Here is an 18,875-nt window from a genome sequence, read left to right as displayed (position 1 = left end):
TACCTTCGCTGCGTCTTGAATTAAAGTGAAACGGAGTCTAGACGTACATTCTTTCACGCGGTCGCGTCTTCTGCGAGAGAGATTCGAGCTGAATAAGTAAATTGAGGCAACAAAGATGGACAAAGTATTAAAGGTCTGTCAAAAATATCGGCTCACCAACGTCGCGCGTTTACGTAAAAAAAAAAAAAAAAGGTGTTAGTTTTAGTTGCAGTATAATCGAAAATCAGCGCAATTGAAATATAAATATAATTACTTGCATTACGCGGACGATCTGAAATCGATGAACCGGCGCTCCCAGCCTTCCGGAAAACATTGGCTGCCACGGCTGAAACGCTAGGCGTGCCCACGCCGCCGATCTGTACGTTCAATATCAAACGGGCTCCGGAGAGCCGTTTGATTAAACCGGTGCAGTTTGCAACATGGTCGCCGGTTTGAGCAAACGTGCGACAACTTTGCCCAAACGAGTCGCCCATTTGCCCAGACGAGCGACCCGTTTGCCAAATAGGTGACCGTTATGGCTCATACGGGGGACCCCTTTGACAAACTGGTGACCAGTATGGTTAAACGGTTACCGGTATGGACCCGTTTATTTTCATATGGGCGCCAAATGGTTTTTTTCAGTAGGGATGCTGAGCTCACCACAGGCTTCGCTATTTATAAGCATATTCTGCTTTGGAATTTTTCTTTGAATACTCTTACTAGTGAAGTATTTATCTAGTTCACAGAAGTCGTCAAAGAGATATGGTTACATTTGTAGCTTTATATACCTGGTGTAAAGCAGTGTGTCTTTGTTCTCACCCAAAACAGCCATGGACGTCCTCCATCAGTTTGCAGAGATTGTCGGAGCACATGTTGGTACACTAAGAGACGCCATGTTTCAAGTGGACACACTCGTCAAAAAGAAGCCCCTGCTGCCCATGCCTGTCATTCAGTCGGATGAACAAGTACGCCTCTTGACTGGTATAACGAGCCTGCAACTGATAAGGAACATAATTGCAGAATTCACAGATATACGAGAGCAAGAATCTCCACGAGGTTACAGCCTAGATGACGCAGACGCAGTATTGATGGTCATGCTGAAGCTGTACCACAACATCAATTTCAGCTTTCTCTCTGTACTGTTCTGCATTCACAGGACAACAGTGTCAAACCTTCTGAAGTGCTGTGTATGCATTCTGTTGAGCGTGTTGGGAGAAGCAGTCTTCTTTCCATCAAAAGAGTCTGTCCTTGACAACCTGACTGTCTACTTTTCACCATTCAAAAACACGCGAGTCGTATTGGATTGCATCGAGATCACACTAGAGAGGCCAGGTGACTTAGCGCCACGTATTTTGACTTACAGTCACTACAAGAAGAACTACACCGCAAAGGTGCTAGTTGGTTTGCACCAAGTGGAATGATGAACGTTTGTTGGCACCGCTTTTGGTGGGCGTACGTTGGATTTTTTCCTGACAAAGGGGTCTGCCATCCTTGATCAGTGTATGCCATATGTTGATCATGTAGTGGTAAACAAAGGTTTCCTAATTGAAAGTCTGTGCGATGATGCTCGCGTTAGGATGGATTGCCCTCCATTTTTACGAAAAAAGCGGCAAATGGCGAGCTCTGATGCACTTAAGAATGAGCAAATTGCAAGGGCACATGTGCATGTGGAACGTGCCATCCAAAGGCTTCAAGGTTTTGCAACAAAAGTTTCCGACACAGCTACTTCCTGTTCTCGACCACACTGTCAAGCTTCTCGCAGGCTTGACAAACCTGTCAAAACCAATTCTTTCCTCTGACAAGTTTTTGTAATCATGTACAAAGAACTCTACTGTAAATAAACCTAATGAAGATGACGAATCCAAGCATTTAGAGTCAACCTGTTTACAAAGAAAAATTCCACACAGCCAAATATTCACACCATACAATGACACCTCAAGCAGAACGCAATGCTGTGAAAATGTATTCTCTGTACAGTTGTGTGATGGACTGAACACATTCATCAAATAGTCTTTGTTGAATGAAATTGGAAAGAGCTTCCATACTGTGGATGACTCATAAACGAAAAAGTCGCAGTGGTCTATGCCAAGGATGCCCATCTGTACTTGTACCTGAGTGTAAAATAGGGGCTTTGCAGTTGCCTTTGAGAGGCTGTTCTGGAGCTCCTCGGGACACTTGAGGGGCTTCACAGTTGCCTTTGAGAGGCTGTTCTAGAGCTCCTCGGGACACTTGAGGGGCTTCGCAGTTGCCTTTGAGAGGCTGTTCTGGAGCTCCTCGGGACACTTGAGGGGCTTCGCAGTTGCCTTTGAGAGGCTGTTCTGGAGCTCCTCGGGACACTTGAGGGGCTTCGCAGTTGCCTTTGAGAGGCTGTTCTGGAGCTCCTCGGGACACTTGAGGGGCTTCGCAGTTGCCTTTGAGAGGCTGTTCTGGAGCTTCTTGGGACACTTGAGGGGCCTTGCAGTTGCCTTTGGGAGCCTTTTCCGGAGCTTCTTGAGACACTTGAGGCTGTTTTGGAGCTTCCTGGGACACTTGATCTCAAGTACAGCAGTCTTTCCCTCGCGACGTGAACACTTGAAAGTGACGATCCTGTCGGGAGAGCAAGCTTGCTCCAGAAGACGAGGCCACTGGTGGGCAATGTGACAATGTGCCCCCTCTTTTGCTGGACTTCTACATACTTTTTGGCAGTAGTGGGCTCGTCTCTGAGCCCCCTTTTCATGTCAGCGCTCTGGAAGGTTTGTTGTTTGAGCACTGCCTTAACGAGCCCACACATATTGTGAGGCCTCTCTTCTGTGCTCAAGGATTTTGCTCTCATTTTAAAGAAGTGACAACAGGTACTGGTTGCCACCCCCCCTTCTATATTGGAGCCATGCACGGCACAATGACTGTTCTCTCGTGAGGCTTTCGATTGCTGCTATAGCATTCTCATGATAGGTGTCTTTGAGCTCGTGAAGAAATGTGTCGAAGTCGCTTCCTTCTGTTGTTGATATGAGTTGCATCACGTTGACTGGAACATCGTCCTGGTGCAGCTGGTCAGGAGCTTCCACCTCTGCTGCATCAGCTTCTGCACCTGCAAAGGAGTTAGGGAGGCCATGGTCGATACTTAATCTTAAAGACGGCTTGAAGAAAGAAAACTACAAAATTCCTAACAGGAATGATTCTACCGTGTTTTCCGGGCTATAGTCCGCAGACTATACATGTTTAAAAGTTGAAATTTCTGGCTGTGCGGACTATCTACGCATGCGGACTATACAGGAATTATGTTTTTCAAGATCGTTTATTATGACGAGACGTGACGAATTTTGTGTACGAAAGTGTATGTTAATGATGATTTATGCACATTATAGGCTTTATTGTGAGCTAAAAAGCAGACGTTTGTAAACGTGTGCCGTCTATGAGAAGATTTTCGTGTCGACTAAGCACCAGGTGCGGACTATGCACCGGGTGCGGGCTATCTCAGCAAAATATTTTATTTTTGACCCTAAATTTCCCCCTGCGGACTATACACCGGGTGCGGACTATAGTCCCGAAAATACGGTACATTGAAGAATGTCAACTTGCAGGCAGACCTTTCAGCTCATAACTAGTACTAAACATTATAATGCAGAACCGACCTTATGCCTTCTCTGTTATTTAGTTTGAGGATTTACACCCACTTAATGCTTCTCAGGCATCCTGACTGCTTTATGACACTGTAACATGCCCAAGATAATAGTGTGCCTTATTTTCATACACATAGGAGTGTGTAATTGTGACTACATAATCTGCAAAACGGTTAACATTAGTGCTTGGCATGGGCGTACCGTTAGGGCAAGGGCAACCGTTAGGGCAAGGGGGCGCTTGCCCCCCCAGTTCGAGTAGGGGGGGCAAGGCATGTCTTTTGCCCCCCCCCCCCCCTCCCCCCCCGAAACAGCCGCCATGGCTAGAGCTAACACTGGCCGGCAGCGCCCAAGGGATAACAAGGGCACCGCCCCCGCCCCTCGGGGGAGGGGTCTGGTTTGCTCCCCCACTCGAAAACAAGTTGGTACGCCGCTGGTGCTTGGCACTTACTTAGATCAGGTTCATGTAATGTTCTGTCCAGCACGAAACATCGAAGGTACAAATAATAAATTTAGTCTAGTCCTGGCTGCATACCTGCTTGTAGATGGCACAGTCTGTGGTGAACAGCAGAAATGCGACACTATCATCAGCGCCACAAATAGATTGTCATCGCTGCTAGCAGATCAACGTGTCGTGAGGTTTCACACATTTCCAGCATGGCAAGCACACTGTATGATGCACACCTGGGAGAGAAAGACCGGTTTTGCAATGCATCTCTTCGTACCAATGTAGGATGTAAGGAAGAAGGTAGGTTAATCGTTTTTCTGCTTACGAAAGGGGAAAATAGAATACAGTGTATTACATGTGTCGGTGGCATCCCTTGGTCGCATCCTTTTTTCCAGGTGCATTTCTGCCATGCAAACGTATGGCAAGTCTTTTATGAGACGTTTTAAGACACCAGGCTTGCTTGGAGGTAGTTCCGGTGGCTGAAACTGAAAAATACAGAGCTTGCATTCACATATCACCAGCAACAAGAATAGAGCAAAGGCAGTCAATAAATATGCCACTCCACCTAAGTGTCTCCTGTAATGTTCTCCATCCTGTGAAACAATTTCCGTAGTGTAGTAGACCCGAGTCGAGGGGTGTACTGAGTGTTTATTCCAATACAGGAGGTCAGAGGGACATGATCAGCTGCCAAGATTCCAGCTTGCCGAAGAACGGAATGCACGAGCTCCCGTGTCCGAGCTCGTGCTCTGCTGACAAAGAAGACGATGGCCTTTAGCAGCCACCACACGTAGTGTAAGGGAAATCGATACATCCAAGGTGATTTTCCTTTACTTGTAATATAATGTGGTACAAAAAAAGGTGTAGCTTAAGGTGTGCATTCCTCTTGTTTTGCTTAAAAGTTCCTTTTGTGCTGTGAAACATCAGTTAAGTACAGAGTTGACTGGGAGAAGTAATGGTGAAGGCTGTGTGAAAAGTCATATGTGAAATACAGGCATCTGGCAAGACAGGAACATAAATAGAGAGACACGCAGATCACCGTGGCTTTTGGCAGGAAACAGGTAATCGAAATTAATGGTTCTGCGAAGTGAAATTGCAAAGGGCAAGGAAGTATCCTGGAACAGATTTTGTTCGTCCATTCCCTACTCCCAGCTGTATCATGTTTCTGGATGCTCACGAATAACCCAACTGTCAACATAGATAGAATGGAATGGCACATTTACGCAGTAAGTGTACATACCTTTGAGCAAAAGGGTAACTCCACAATCCTTGTTGGAGCATACCTTGCCTTGACCATTCCTTTGGCGTGCTGGCCCCAGCTCTGCAGTACATCCATGGAGGACAATGTCGGCAGCTGGCGAACCCTGTTCACATGGAGCAGCTAGTACTCCAATGCAGTGTTTGCATCGATGCGAGTTTCTGGAAGAGAAGAATGTTGCAACTTACAGGTTCCATATACCGCAATAAAATATTTAAGAAGTTATTGCTGTCTACAGTGGGCAGACCGGTTCCATTTGTTTTTAAGCTACACCTGGGAGTGCTGCTTAACCCAATTAGTAACGGTGAGTGTTTTGTCAGGCAATGTAAACAGAGCATCAAGATACCAGGCTCTTGTAGAAAGAACTAGAACCCCCCCCCCCCCCCCCCCCCCCCCCCCTGAGGACCTCAGAATGGCCGCCAATATTTCGCTTACTTAGCTGCTGCTATTTCTGAAGATGTCTTAACGAAACATCAGCTGCTGCTCTGAGGTTTTCCACCGGTTCCATTTTGAGTTTGATAAGACAGATTTCATACCAAAATTATGAGTAAATTATCAGTAATTCTCTAACACCTATCTTATTTAGTTACCAGTGTGTGATAAACAAGCTACCTGAATAGAATTTAACAAAAAACGTTACTGCAAAAGCCTTAATTTCCGAAAATTTTGCGATTTAAAGAAATCGGCGAAACTTGATTGTCAGTAAATCACCTTATGGTGATAATTAGATAGCACACCGCTCCCGATGGCGAAACTGTACAAGCAAAATATTACCGAACCCGACACTTCGCAAATATCGAGCCCGCGAAACGAAGTCGTTTACCGAATGTGCAAAGTGTGGATGGCGTTTAAGAAAATTAGCAGCGCAAAGGTGGGGCAATTCTTGTCTTGCAGTAACGTTGCGTCACATTTGTGGCAGGTGAACATTTCAAGCTGTACTTACCCGGCAGGGCACGTGCAGGAAAGTTCGTCAATTGTAGCGTTGTTCGTTAGCTTGAGGTCCACAGTGTAGGGGTCCTTGCTTAATGCCGATGTCTGCAAAACGTAGCTCCGCACGTGAACACTCGACGACGTAGTTTCTGGGACAACTACGCTGCATTCGATAATGTGTCCCGCATTGACGAGTTCTTCGCCTTCGACAAGACACCGCTTTCCGTCACCATTGTATGCCATAATGACATACAGCGCCAGCCCAACTGTAACAAAGCATCACATGTCAACCACTGTAGCAATACTAAGCAAGTATTCCGCGTGGCATTCGTTGCTTTGGTGCATATACACTGTTGCGAAACGATGCAGCCTTTCACAAAGAAACAAACGCAATCAGGCCTTCGTCGTCGGTGTCCATGCTTTCCCGTGCTCCCGTTGCAGACGACGCGCGGAGGTATCCCCGCTTTCGCATGTTTCCAATTTTGGCCGCACGCTGGCGACACGGTTCGATCTCGAGGCGAATACCGCATACAACAGCTCCTCATCACTGGCCAGTGCTGGCTCATTATCAACCTACTTAATTGTACTTGACGTTTGAGCGCGCAGATTGCACACGACCATATAAGCTGCGCTTCAAAGATTTTCATTCTCTCCATCTTGTACTGCTTTTGAAAGCCATCCTATACTCGACAGCGTTGCTCTATTTGTGCTGCCATGTAATGATGTGATCCATTAGAGTAAATTTGGAACATAGTCATGGTTAATAGTGCAAAGGAGCAACCGTACAAATTTCCCCACCCCCTTTATTGATACCAATTCGCCGGAACAGCTGGATGATCCAGAGCTCCGTGGCCGATATATGATGCAAAGACATCTACGCGCGACTAGGGTAACCACCCGTCCCGTCAGTGTGGGACTGTCCCGCACTGAGGGCTCTTGTCTCGCGTCCCGCAAGAAATACGATAATCTTCAAAATGTCCTCCATTTCACACTACTGTAATATTCACTACGGAACTCATGGCGCTGCAGGACAACGGGGCACGGGAAGTGCGGAGGTCGCTGGCAAGAGTGTGAATCGCGATGGTGCAGCATTTTCTATCCAAGCATTGCGGGAAGCGACCCTCGTTTTCGCAGGGGAACTGACGCGCATGCGCCGTCGTGCCTTCCTTTTTTTAGTGGCAATATATTGCGAGAAAAAAACTGCTCGCCAAGAGTTGAAAATAAATTATTGTAATTATTTTCAAATCGTGCTGTGTCAGTGCCAAATAATTGCTGTAATTTTTTTTTTCTTTAGTGAAGACGATTACACAAGGCAAAAAGACTGCAACTCACAACGGTCAGAAACAACCACATAAGGTTCGAAATTTCTGTAGGGGCATGTTGGTAAAATAAGAGTCGACAGGAAACAAGAAGCCGTAAAAGATTTACTGCTTTTTCTTTCCTTTTGTTGCAATGAGTTCTGCTGAAGTCGATTTTATGTTTCCGACTTAGACACCTCTATTAACATATGTGGAATTAAAACTGAAAATATATAACTGGGAGTGAAAATTATTTGAGCTTAACTGCCGCAATACAATTTCAGCTGTATAATATGCTTTGGGACAATACAGGATACTAAATGTGTTAGCCGAGCCACATTTCCTAGCGTCTGTTGATAAATTTTCTCGGATAGTTATTTTTACCATGATGCTTCTTAACCTGAGGCTGAGGAACAAGGAGGGGAAAAAATGTTTCCTGCTTCTGCCCCAGTCTCGGGTAAAAAAGATTCACGATAAACTTCCACCAGCTCGACTGCTGACTAAGCTCATTTTTTCAATTGCCACAGTCGAAATATAATACCGTTCTTCTAACCCTCCCCTCCTCCCTCACCTCCTCCTCCCCTCATCCTTGAAGCTCCTCCTCTCTCCTTCTCCCTCCTCCCCTGCTTCCTCTCCTCCTCCTCCCCTCTTTCCCTCCTCCTCCCTCTCCTTCTAGTTCTCCCTCCTCCTCCCCAGTGCGTTGCATCAGGGGAAATGTCCCATAATGCACCGCGCGGTTACGTCGACGGAGACAGCGACAGCGACGCCGCTCAAGCCGGAAACGGGCGCCTAAGAGCTGCGCTCTAAAAAAACAAAGGGATGACGAAATGTTAGGCTAGGTGGCGCAAGCTGCCACCCGTTGCAAAGGATAAAGCTATTCGCGACTCTAACTATAGGTGACGCCACTCATTTTCCAAAATGGCGGTTATAGTGAGGGTCGGAGATGCGTGCCGCTGTTGAGCCTGTCTAGTGTGCTGGCTTCACTGAGCGGCACAAACTATTTCTGGTGATAGGAGGAAGCTATAGTCGGTTACAAGTCAAGAAGGTAGCGGCAAATGCCCCTCAAAGGGAATCTTGTATTCCTCCACCACCAATCGCGTCCCGTTGTTTCCGTGACGTCACGACCTGCCCGAACCAATCTTGTTCTGGCAAATGAATATTTCCAACATGCCTGCCGGGCAGATTTTCTACGACTCGAGTATCTTGGAGCAATTATTCCGTTTTAGAGCGCAGCTCTTAGAGGCCCGTTTCCGGCTTGAGCGGCGTCGGCGTCGCCGTCGCCGTCGGCGCAACCGCGAGGTCACGTGGCCCACCCAGGCCACATGACACCCCTAGGTCACGTGACCCCCCGAGGTCACGTGACCCCCAGAAGTCACGTGACCTCTGAAGTCACGTGACTTCTGGGGGTCACATGACCTAAGGCGGTCACGTGACCTCCTTAGGTCATGTGAACGGTACATTGTTTTCTTGGTTTTTTGCTTCTGGGCGTTCAAAACAAAATGGCGAATCGTTGTGTTTTGTGCGTTGTTGGTTCATTTTGACGCGCGATTCTTTGTTCCACGAGTGAAAGAAACTCTAGAACCTTGTCTGGCTGACGCGACGCAGGTTTCGGTACTCCTCCGGGTCCGTGTCAAGAAGCTCCCGTCAAAATTTGTCAAGCACGCCGCGGTAATTCTTGCACGTCCGATCAGGATTTCGCCGAGCAAGACCTCTCTTGTAAGTTGTGAATGTGGTGTGCTTGAGTGTTGTGCACGAGCGCGGAGTGCGTGAAGGCATCCCCAAACGCCCCTCCTGCTCGAGGCTTTCTCGAGCAGGACCATGCCTGTGTCACTGTCATGCTTCGGGTTAGTAAAGTTAGTGGCGCTTGGTGCGAAGCCTGCCCCGGTGTTTTGTCTCGATCTGTGCGTAAAAGCAGCGTACGATTCTCAATCGCGGTAGCAAACGTCGATTTCTCTCTTGGACAACGGTGCCACGGTGCGATGTTGGAGTTTCGCGGCACTGTGGGGTGGCGAGCTGGATCGGTCCGTCCTCGCTGGCGTCTGCCCGTCGTCTCCCTCGTGTGGATGCGCTTGGGAGGCGGATGAACCGCGGATATGTCATCACGTGATCAATCCGTCCGCGGATCAGTCCGTCGTGTGAATCGGCTATTACCAGCGTTTCGCGGTCCCGGCGCTTAATGAAGGCGCGGAAGCAAGCAGACGACTTGGACAAAGACGCCTGCTTGCTTTGTTGAACCCAAGAAACATTCGCTTGATATGACTTACCCTGAAACAGGAAATAAACAAGATTTGTAAGAGGAAGGGTCAACAAACAGCGTCTCCAGAAAACAGTTATGTGTTCGGAGACGCGCCTTTCTTTTCCTTCCCTGTCTCAGGTCAAGGTATGTCCACTTTTCACGAGCTCGCCCGCGCGCTCACCTTTTTTTGAGACCTACAGTGTAGTCATAACTTGCAACAGCAACTACTTTTATCTTGTCTGGAATACCTCAGTAGCAAACTTCGCCAAGTCTTTTTTGTATATACTGTGAACGACTTAATTTGCACGAATCGCCTACCATTCCGGCAAGATGACAACACATTGGTATTTATATTTAGATCCCACCGCGTCGCGAAAATTGGAACCCGCGAACTATTCCAAAACTTAAGCTTTAACCTAAATCGCGAAAAATAGGTCGCTTAAACTATATTATTGTCTAGCTGCATTTAATCTTGTCCTCAATATGGCAGGCCCTCGTGTATATTAATAAATATGTTACGAAATACAACCTAGAAGTAGTGTGCTCAAAACGTGTTCAAATACGAGATCAATATTTGACATAACGTGCGATTTAAGAATCTCCAAGTGTTTACGTTGAGCTATGCTAGTGTGTTCATTTTTACTTTCGAGAATGAAATATTCCAAAACCTCTTTTCGTATAATTTTACGTTCTCAAGTTACGGTTTTGCATTCTAAAAATAAAGCCCTTTCAAAAATAAACTAGCTGTGCCACATAACATAAACCCTGATACTCTACGTAAAAAAGGACACATACACCGAAAGGTCTCAAACACAGCTGAAATTTTTATTTTCAAAAAAGTGCTTAAATAGGCACCGTGACAAAAAGTAAGGGGGAGGGAGAAACCTGGATTGACTTGAGAGATTTTAATTGACAGAAATCCCAATACTAACATCAAGAGGCACACCTGAGTGATGTAGTCATAATAGAGAAGGTAATAATGGGATGTTTAAAACCACAGGGGATATGAAACAGTACCCAAAATGGCAATATTCCTGGTTTAATGAACACTAAGAAATATGTATTTACAGGTCAACAGATGGTCTAAAGTATTTCTCGGCTCTTTGCAGGGGAAAGACAGGTGACCTTTGTCGGTTTGGCAACCAGCAAGCTTTCTCTGTCATTATCCGACGCATTTCATGCCTTCTGCTCATAAAATGGAAAGGCTATCAATATCTCCGCCATGCACTTAACACATATCTGGGGGGCAGTACCGTCCGTCTCTGAACACACCACATGAAATACCTGCGAACAAATCCATCACGTTCCTCGACCTCACATTGGAATTTAAAGATATAAACTAATGTTGGAAGTATGAACCAAGGTTGTGCAAAGGATTTCTTTTGTTTGCTTCTGGACATTCTAAAACTATAAAACGTAGTGTTTACTACATTGCTCTTGCATCGGCCTTAAAGAAATATTGTCACCAGAATAACGGGCAAAGTTTTGAAAAGCAATTTTCCTGCCTACGTGATTCTGGGTATTCAATTGGTTTCCTGGGAAAGCATCTGAAAACATCTGCACCAACTGTAACACAAATCAGCTGACGAAGATATGGAAGAGAGAAGACAAGAACCAAGCAAAAAATTGTAGTACCCTACATTCATGGCATAGCCTATAAATTACAAGCAAGTAGCTGCGAGGCAGGGCAATAAGGTTGTGTGCTCTGCTCCAAACAAGGCGTATTGTATGGAGAAAGGTATAAAACGCAGGCGAGCTGGTGAACGACATCCATAGTAACCCCGAGATGTAGGAACAATAAAGAAACGGACAGAACAATGAAGTCTCTAACAGAGCTTGAAATTTATTGAACAACCATTGCCCTGTATCCATGTCCCAGACCTCTTTCACAATTTAAACGACCTCCTCGTCCACTACACAGTGTACCCTAACAAGACAAGACAAAGTAAATTGCAACGTCAACCAGAAGAAAATGTGCAACATTTCTTACAAGACACAATATGCCCCGTGTGACACAGGGGTTGTTTATCACATTCCCCCATCACGCGGCATGTCACATCGGTGAAACTGGCAGGTTCGTAAATGATGGGACAAGAAAGCATGCAGCACCTGCCAAGGGAACAACAGCAGGTCATTGCCACGCTTGTAAATGCAGTGTTGTGTTTAGCAGCATCACCATTCTTGCAAGAAACAAAAGCCTGTATGCACGAGAAATGCGAAAACATTTAAAACAATGGCTATCGAAGGGAACAAAGCAGCATGCATCAGCGTGCCTTCCATCAAACTGGACAAGAAAAGCAATAGTGTTTGGAATGTTTTAACGTTTTGCTGAAATGTGGGTCGTTTCACACTAAATTGTATATCTATAGCTGTCAGAATAAAGAACAAAAAGAAGCGGATGGCTGAGGCACATCAATAGGAAGTGTTAAACCATGGTTAGTAGTCCAGCAACATGTTTTTCTCTCAAGTTCAAGCTGGCTCGAGCCATGGTGGCTGTGTAATGAACTGTGCAAGGTGTTGGAGCTGAAGACACTGCATAGCTTATGGACGGCCATGACTTGGAAACAAGGAGTGAAGTGTGCACTTGACGGCTTTCACGGGGAGGGCTTCACTGACGGCAAGGGAACAGACGGGTCCTTGGTGGTCAGGACCGCAGTCGTGATGGTGAGCGGCTCCCTGGGTCACGTGACCTCCCCGATGACGTCATCGTCACTGATGACGTCACCGGCATCCGCATCGTCATCATCGCTAATGACGTCATCAGTTACGTCACTGATGACGTCACCGGCATCCGCATCGTCATCATCACGGATTACGTCATCGGTGACGTCACCGACATCCGCATCGTCATCGTCATCATCGCTGATGACGTCATCGGAGTCCGCATCGTCACTGATGACGTCATCAGTGACGTCACTGATGACCTCACCGGCACCCGCATCGTCATCATCACGGATGACGTCATCAGTGACGTCACTAATGACATCATCGGCAACGTCACGTGACCCCCCAAGGTCACGTGACCCCCCCCCAGGTCACTTCACCCCCCAGTACCCTTCCCTCCTCCTCCTCAAGAGCTGCGCTCTAATTCGGTGTTACAGGGGGTTGGAAACGGGTTTCACTTTTTGACACCCATGGAACTGATTATGAGTACGTAATACGTGCGTACTTACCACCATCACGTTGAGGGCGTAGAAATACTTGCGGCACAGTGCACCGCCTTCGTGGCGGTGGGATCGTTCTTGGACGGGCCGACGATGGCGATTGTCGTTTCGTTCACGCAACCGATGACGCCGAGTATCCTACCGAGCGGCCTGAGGCCCGTCTCCACGTCGTACCTCTCGCTCGGCGTCTTGGGAAAGTGGAGCCAGCCGCGCCGGACTCCGATACGACGCACGATAGCGACGGGCGCGACGCGGACAGGGACGCCGACTGTCTTCAGTCCCGCGCTACGTGCTCGTCGCTCGCCTCCAAACTTTGGAAGCACTCCGTGTCGCAGAAACGAAGTGTACACCACTTGAAGCTCCACAGTCACCACAGTCGTGAACGTCCACGAGCTTCGTTTCGCAGACTCTTCACCTCCGGTTCCTCGCGCCAACGTTGTCTCGCGCTGCCGGCGCTGCGTCGCACGCTTGCAATCCTCCGGGAGCACGCATGCTGCGCGGTGCTGCCGGTAAGTCTTCCCGGCGAAAACAATAACACAATTAGTTGAAAAGTGGCATAATCGCCCGACGACGACGCGGTTTGGAAAATATGACCAACGAAGGACACCTACTCAGGAGCAAGTACCTTTTGAAACGTACTCAGTACAAAACGAAACGTTACTTTGTTGTCACGTCCGGTAGCCAGTTTTGCCGACTCCGCCCACATTTTTCTAGGGAAATTACGTCACTTTTGCTTCCAACCAATCAGACGTGATGACGTCACTTCCGTGTACTAAAAAAAGGAACATGTACAATGTCGAACCTAGGGAGGCTGTAGTGAGGGTGGGCGCAACTTAAAACCTGGAGAGCGTTTGCAATTTAATGGCCGCGCCAGAGGGAGAGGATTCGAGAAAGGATATGCGCCAGTGTTGCCTGCACGAGAGCAGGCGCCCGCTCTGTTGCAACTCTGTTGCTCCATGCGCCTTTCCTCCTCTCGCCTCCCATTGCAAGCAACGAGCGCCTTGGCGCAGCCTCTCTCGCTTCCTTCTCGCTCCGAGAATTGCAAACGTCGAGCGGAGAAAGCAAAGTTGCCAGACAAGCAGCAACGTCCAAGATGGCGGAATTTACCATTTTTCGCGTTAAAAAAATACTTAACCTATCGCAACAAAACTGGTGGCTATGGAAAAGTAATCATTTATACCTTGTGTAAATTATTCAAGCACCTTAATGGGCTTTTATGACCCGAGTTAGGAAAGAAAACGACCCTTCGCCCCATAGACTCCCAGCAAAATTTAGCAATTAAATGGCGTCCATGTCCCGTGATCGCCGATCTAGCAGTTGCACCCACCCTCACTTGAGCCTCCCTAGTCGAACCTAGGTATCCAGGACTCTTCCACAGTGAAGCCGGGCTGGCCGGGCTTGGCGGGCGGTTCGTGTCGCACCTGAACGTACGCGTTCATTATCAGCTGCCGTGCAACTCGGTTGAGGACATCGCCGCTCTTATGCTTCTTGTAGAGGCACCTTGGCGTAGGCGGCGAGGCTGCACCAGACTCTCTTGACGAAGAAGAATCGGAGGAATCGCATTCCGCTGTCTCCACGTTGGGATTCATAACGGAAAAGGAGGTCTTCGGCATTGTCAAAACGCGAATCGCAGGAACTTTCAAAACCCGAAACGCAGGATATTTTTAACAAACGCAGCAAATACACGGAATGTACCTAGTCCGAGTAGGAAGGTTATCAAGCTAAAATCAACAACCATATATGCATTACTTATAAAAGTTACAATTTTCGTTGCACTGAAGCCGTCTTTTTACGTCAACCTTTCGGAGCGAGTAATTTGCCTCGGCTAGGTGGCGCAAGCTGCCGCCCGCTACAAGGTGTGTCTGTAGTCAATATCCATCCATTGAAGCAGAAGGAGCGTTTTCAGCGAACTATTTTCTCGACTGCGGAGGCGTCTGAAGCGGGCGCATCACGCTTATGGGGAGGGACTTCTACTACCTTCTTAACTTGTAACCGTCTATAGGGTGTTATGAGCTCAGGTCACCTGTTTACCCTGAAAACAAGAACGGTGTTTAGCGTAATATTAACGCAAGGATGCGCGTTTTAATTCTGAAGCGAAACCAAAATTAACCTCTATTTCGGATTTAATTGCTCGATGTAGCTCTTAATTTCGGATTCTTCCATAACTCAAGATGTGTCTCAGATCGTAATTACTGAGTTAAAGAAGTTATTCGCAGAAACTTTATCTTGTGACATACATGTTCGATCCAGGCTGATATTTGTAGTTTTTGAAAACATCAGTGCTGATATTTGTGCGTTTTCGCTGCCTTTTCTCGATCAGATAAGTGTCATGGAAAATAATGAAGTGCGGGCCTTTTAATGAGTTTATGGGTATTTAGATGACTAATTGGTTTAACATTATTCCCAGCACAAGAATTACAGAATAATTCGAATTTTTACATTATGTCTACAAGACGTATAAAGTAACAAACGCTGTTCTCACTGCAACAACTCAAAGACGAAATCCGAGTCAGACAGCTGAAGTGTGTGTGTGTGTGTGTGTGTGTGTGTGTGTGTGTGTGTGTGTGTGTGTGTGTGTGTGTGTGTGTGTGTGTGTGTGTGTGTGTGTGTGTGTGTGTGTGTGTGTGTGTGTGTGTGTGTGTGTGTGTGTGTGTGTGCGTGCGTGCGTGTGTGTGTGTGTGTGTGTGTGTGTGTGTGTGTGTGCTATACCAACGCGCAACGCATATGACTTTATATTGCATCCAGTGTTTGACTGTTCTTTTATCTTGATAACGATGTCAGAGTTTTTTTTTATACATATGCAAAAAAGAAAACAAAATTATACTTTTCTGGAAAGACTATTATGGTTAAATGGCGTATATTTGCGATTTTGGCGTTAAATGGGGGCATACATTGCCGCGATTTGTATTAATAGTAAAATTATAAAAAATTCAGATATTTTAATATGTAATTTTTCAAGCTCTAATATAATTTGTTCCTTATGATCTAATTTCAAACGCGCGAACACATACGACAGCCAAAAGTGTGCTAATTATCATCACTGGTGCCAATTGCAGCATTTTTAATTCCTAAGTAATAAAATCAAAATAGTCTAAAATCAAAGAAAACATTCTAGCTAATCTGAGAAATCCATGTAAAATTACATTAATTGTGGGTAATGTATATATTTGCTATCAAAGTCGCGACTTTTCAAAATCGGCAAAACGTCCAAAATCGCCGCCAATATCCTTCCAGACCAAATGCCCAAAAGTAAAAAGAAAAAAAAATATTAATAATAATACAAATTGAAACTTTTTTTTTAATTACCAATTTTTTCCTAACGTTTAGTTACTTTAATTTTTACGCTCCGTCGTTTTGACAATCTCACCCTTTCCAGATCGAGGGAACGCCACCTCCTTGCACGTCTGTTCACGGCAGCACGTGTTTCGTTGGCGTTAGAAGCCGGTGAAACAGAACGCAAGCGCTGTGTGTTTGCGTTAGCTTAAAAGGGGGTGCAAAGTTGGGAGATCAATGTCACAAAAACTTGGTCACGGAAGTGAAATCACACAGATAACACCAGAACACCGACCGAGTAGCATCACCGCGCTCCCCAAGGACGTTCGTCCTCTGGCGGTGCGCTGGCTGTTACTTCCGCGCAGTGCGCACGCGCGTCCTAGCCCATATGGAGCGCTTTTCTCCGCGTCTGCGTCGCGTCTGCGCCTGCATTTTGACGTCACTTCCGGCGCCGGGACGAAACGCAGCGTTTTTTGGCGCATTTCGACGTATCTGGAGGAGCCAGATATTTTGCGTCCAGGCGTCGCGTCTCCCGCTGCGTCCAGAAGGCAACAACCAATGAACGGCCGTGTCCACTAATTGCAAGGAGCGTTTGAATTTTCAACACTGTTTTCGCCACTGTATGACTGCAGTTTTCGCCACGGACCTTGCGACAATGGCGATAATAATAATAATAATAATAATAATTTTTATTTGCACAGATTGCGATACCCACTCGGCAGCGTGCAAAGCTAGGCAGAAAGGTCGAGATCCTTACGCAGGTGCACCTGCTAGCCCGCCGCCAAGTGGGGAAAGGGATACGGGAGAGGAAAATAAATACAAAAACACTCAAAACATAAAGATACACATACGAAAGCGGGTAACAAACCCGTGCCATTCCAAGCCAGAGCGCACGCATGCACGCACGCATGCATACACGCGCACACCCGCGCGCGGAGTTTACAAAATTTGCACGCCCGCGGCCGTAAATAAAAACAGCTTAGGCCCCGCCAACGCTCGCAGCAGGGCGAACATGGGTACTTACGTCCTTCCCCCCACGGACATCAGTTTACCACACCTTTTGCAAAAGTCCAGGGATTCCTATCCCAGATCCGCGGGAGAGGCTGACTCTCCTTTAGCGGAGCAGAGAGGAGTTAGTGAAGTACAAAAGCGTCCTGCAGTCTGGCAGGCGAAATCTAAAGAATACAAGGACACCGAGAGACAAAGGTACAAAATGAATACTATCGGCAACAACCGCAACAGCGCAAACTCTGTAGCGGCCAGCAGTGTAAAGGCGCATTCACACAGCGGAAAAACGCGCGTCGTGGGGTGAATTTTTTGCTTATTTTTGTATTGAAAAAAGTCGCGCGCCGAGGAGGACGACCCAGGGAGATGACGCCTCGGAACCCAATTTTTTCCTCGACGCGCGCGCTTGAGCCAATCAGAGAGCGTCCGGACGTGACGTGTCGCCCTTTTCCGGTTAGAAAAAAATTGGGTTGCTCTGCGCCACGACTGGTAATCGGTCTCTTAGCTGTAGATGAGAAATTTAGCCAGTGCGGTACAACCAGTAACCTGGGATTTTTAACGTGCATCACGCAGTGAGTGGTTGCACGAACGCGTGCCGGTCCAGACCTCATCCAGATCGAAACGGCGGGGGGCAGTGGGGATCGAACCAAGGAGGTTCCCAGCGTAAGCTATAGCTCCGCGCTCCGAGATGAGACGCGTTAGCCCACTCGGCCACTTCCTCCTCCGGTTAGAAAATATTTTCGCTGTTTTTATTTTCGACCCACAATGAAGCCGAAAAGGCAGAGGGGTCGGGGAATTCATGCGCTCGCCAAACGTGGCTGGAAGCATTTCAGCGTGGAAAGAAGCAAGCCGATTGGAACATGTGACTGTGACGACGCCGTGAAACTAGTCTTCATCGTTTGCGCGAAAGCTGCCACCGAAGTTCGCGGTGTGTTCCTATTTCCGACTGTGCGGGAGCGATCACTCCCAATGTGTTGTGTAGTCTTTGCGTGCACCTACCACTACGGAATAAAACAGTTCTCAATCGAAAACACTCTCGCACAAGCTGAGTGCAGTGTTAAAGGTACGCATGCGAAGGCTCTGAGACGCGCCGGCGTAGCACCGTGCTTTGTTTGCACAAAACCGCGGCAAAAGAGCACCTTCTGAAACTGCCCGTTCAAATCCGTGCCTTTCGCCAATGCTGCATATAACCGGAGTGTAAACGTATATAATTGTGAATATATAATGTGGTCAGTGAAGACAGTTGTCTCCCGCCGCATATGCAATTTCGAAGGCAAGGCAACAACAATCGTGCCAAGCAGACGAATAAAACATTCCGTGTTCTCTCGACAAACGCGAGATTCCCCGAGAAGACGCCACCGTCGGGTGGCCCTGTGTGACTGCCTCGTATTTTACGACGCCGCCGTCGACGTTGACGGCAACGCGCGTTTTTTTCTCAGTGTGAATGCGCTTTAAATGTTTTGGCGCGGGAGATGGTGATGCCGATGGCATACCGAAAGGTGGATGAGGCGTACGCACTAAATTGAATGAAAATGAGTGAAATTGAGCCTCATTGCAATTGCTGTAATAAAAATGCGTGCTTACTATTAATAAAATTAAATATTACGGGATGTAGCCATTATTTACCGCGCGATATCTATTTAAAATTTGCTTTTATTTCTTAAAGGGGCCCTTCAATCATATTTAAGCGT

General features: G+C 47.1%; 1 pseudogene; it reads left to right on the top strand.

Moving 5' to 3' along the window:
* The first annotated feature begins 872 nt into the window (after positions 1-872).
* On the top strand, positions 873-1,791 carry LOC120850136 (annotated as a pseudogene).
* The last annotated feature ends 17,084 nt before the right edge of the window (positions 1,792-18,875 follow it).

The sequence above is a fragment of the Ixodes scapularis genome, unplaced genomic scaffold, assembly GCF_016920785.2.
Source record: "Ixodes scapularis isolate PalLabHiFi unplaced genomic scaffold, ASM1692078v2 PGA_scaffold3__209_contigs__length_174095766, whole genome shotgun sequence".
Lineage (NCBI taxonomy): Eukaryota > Metazoa > Arthropoda > Arachnida > Ixodida > Ixodidae > Ixodes > Ixodes scapularis.
Note: the sequence above shows the minus strand (reverse complement) of the source record. Positions and strands in the feature narration are given on the sequence as shown.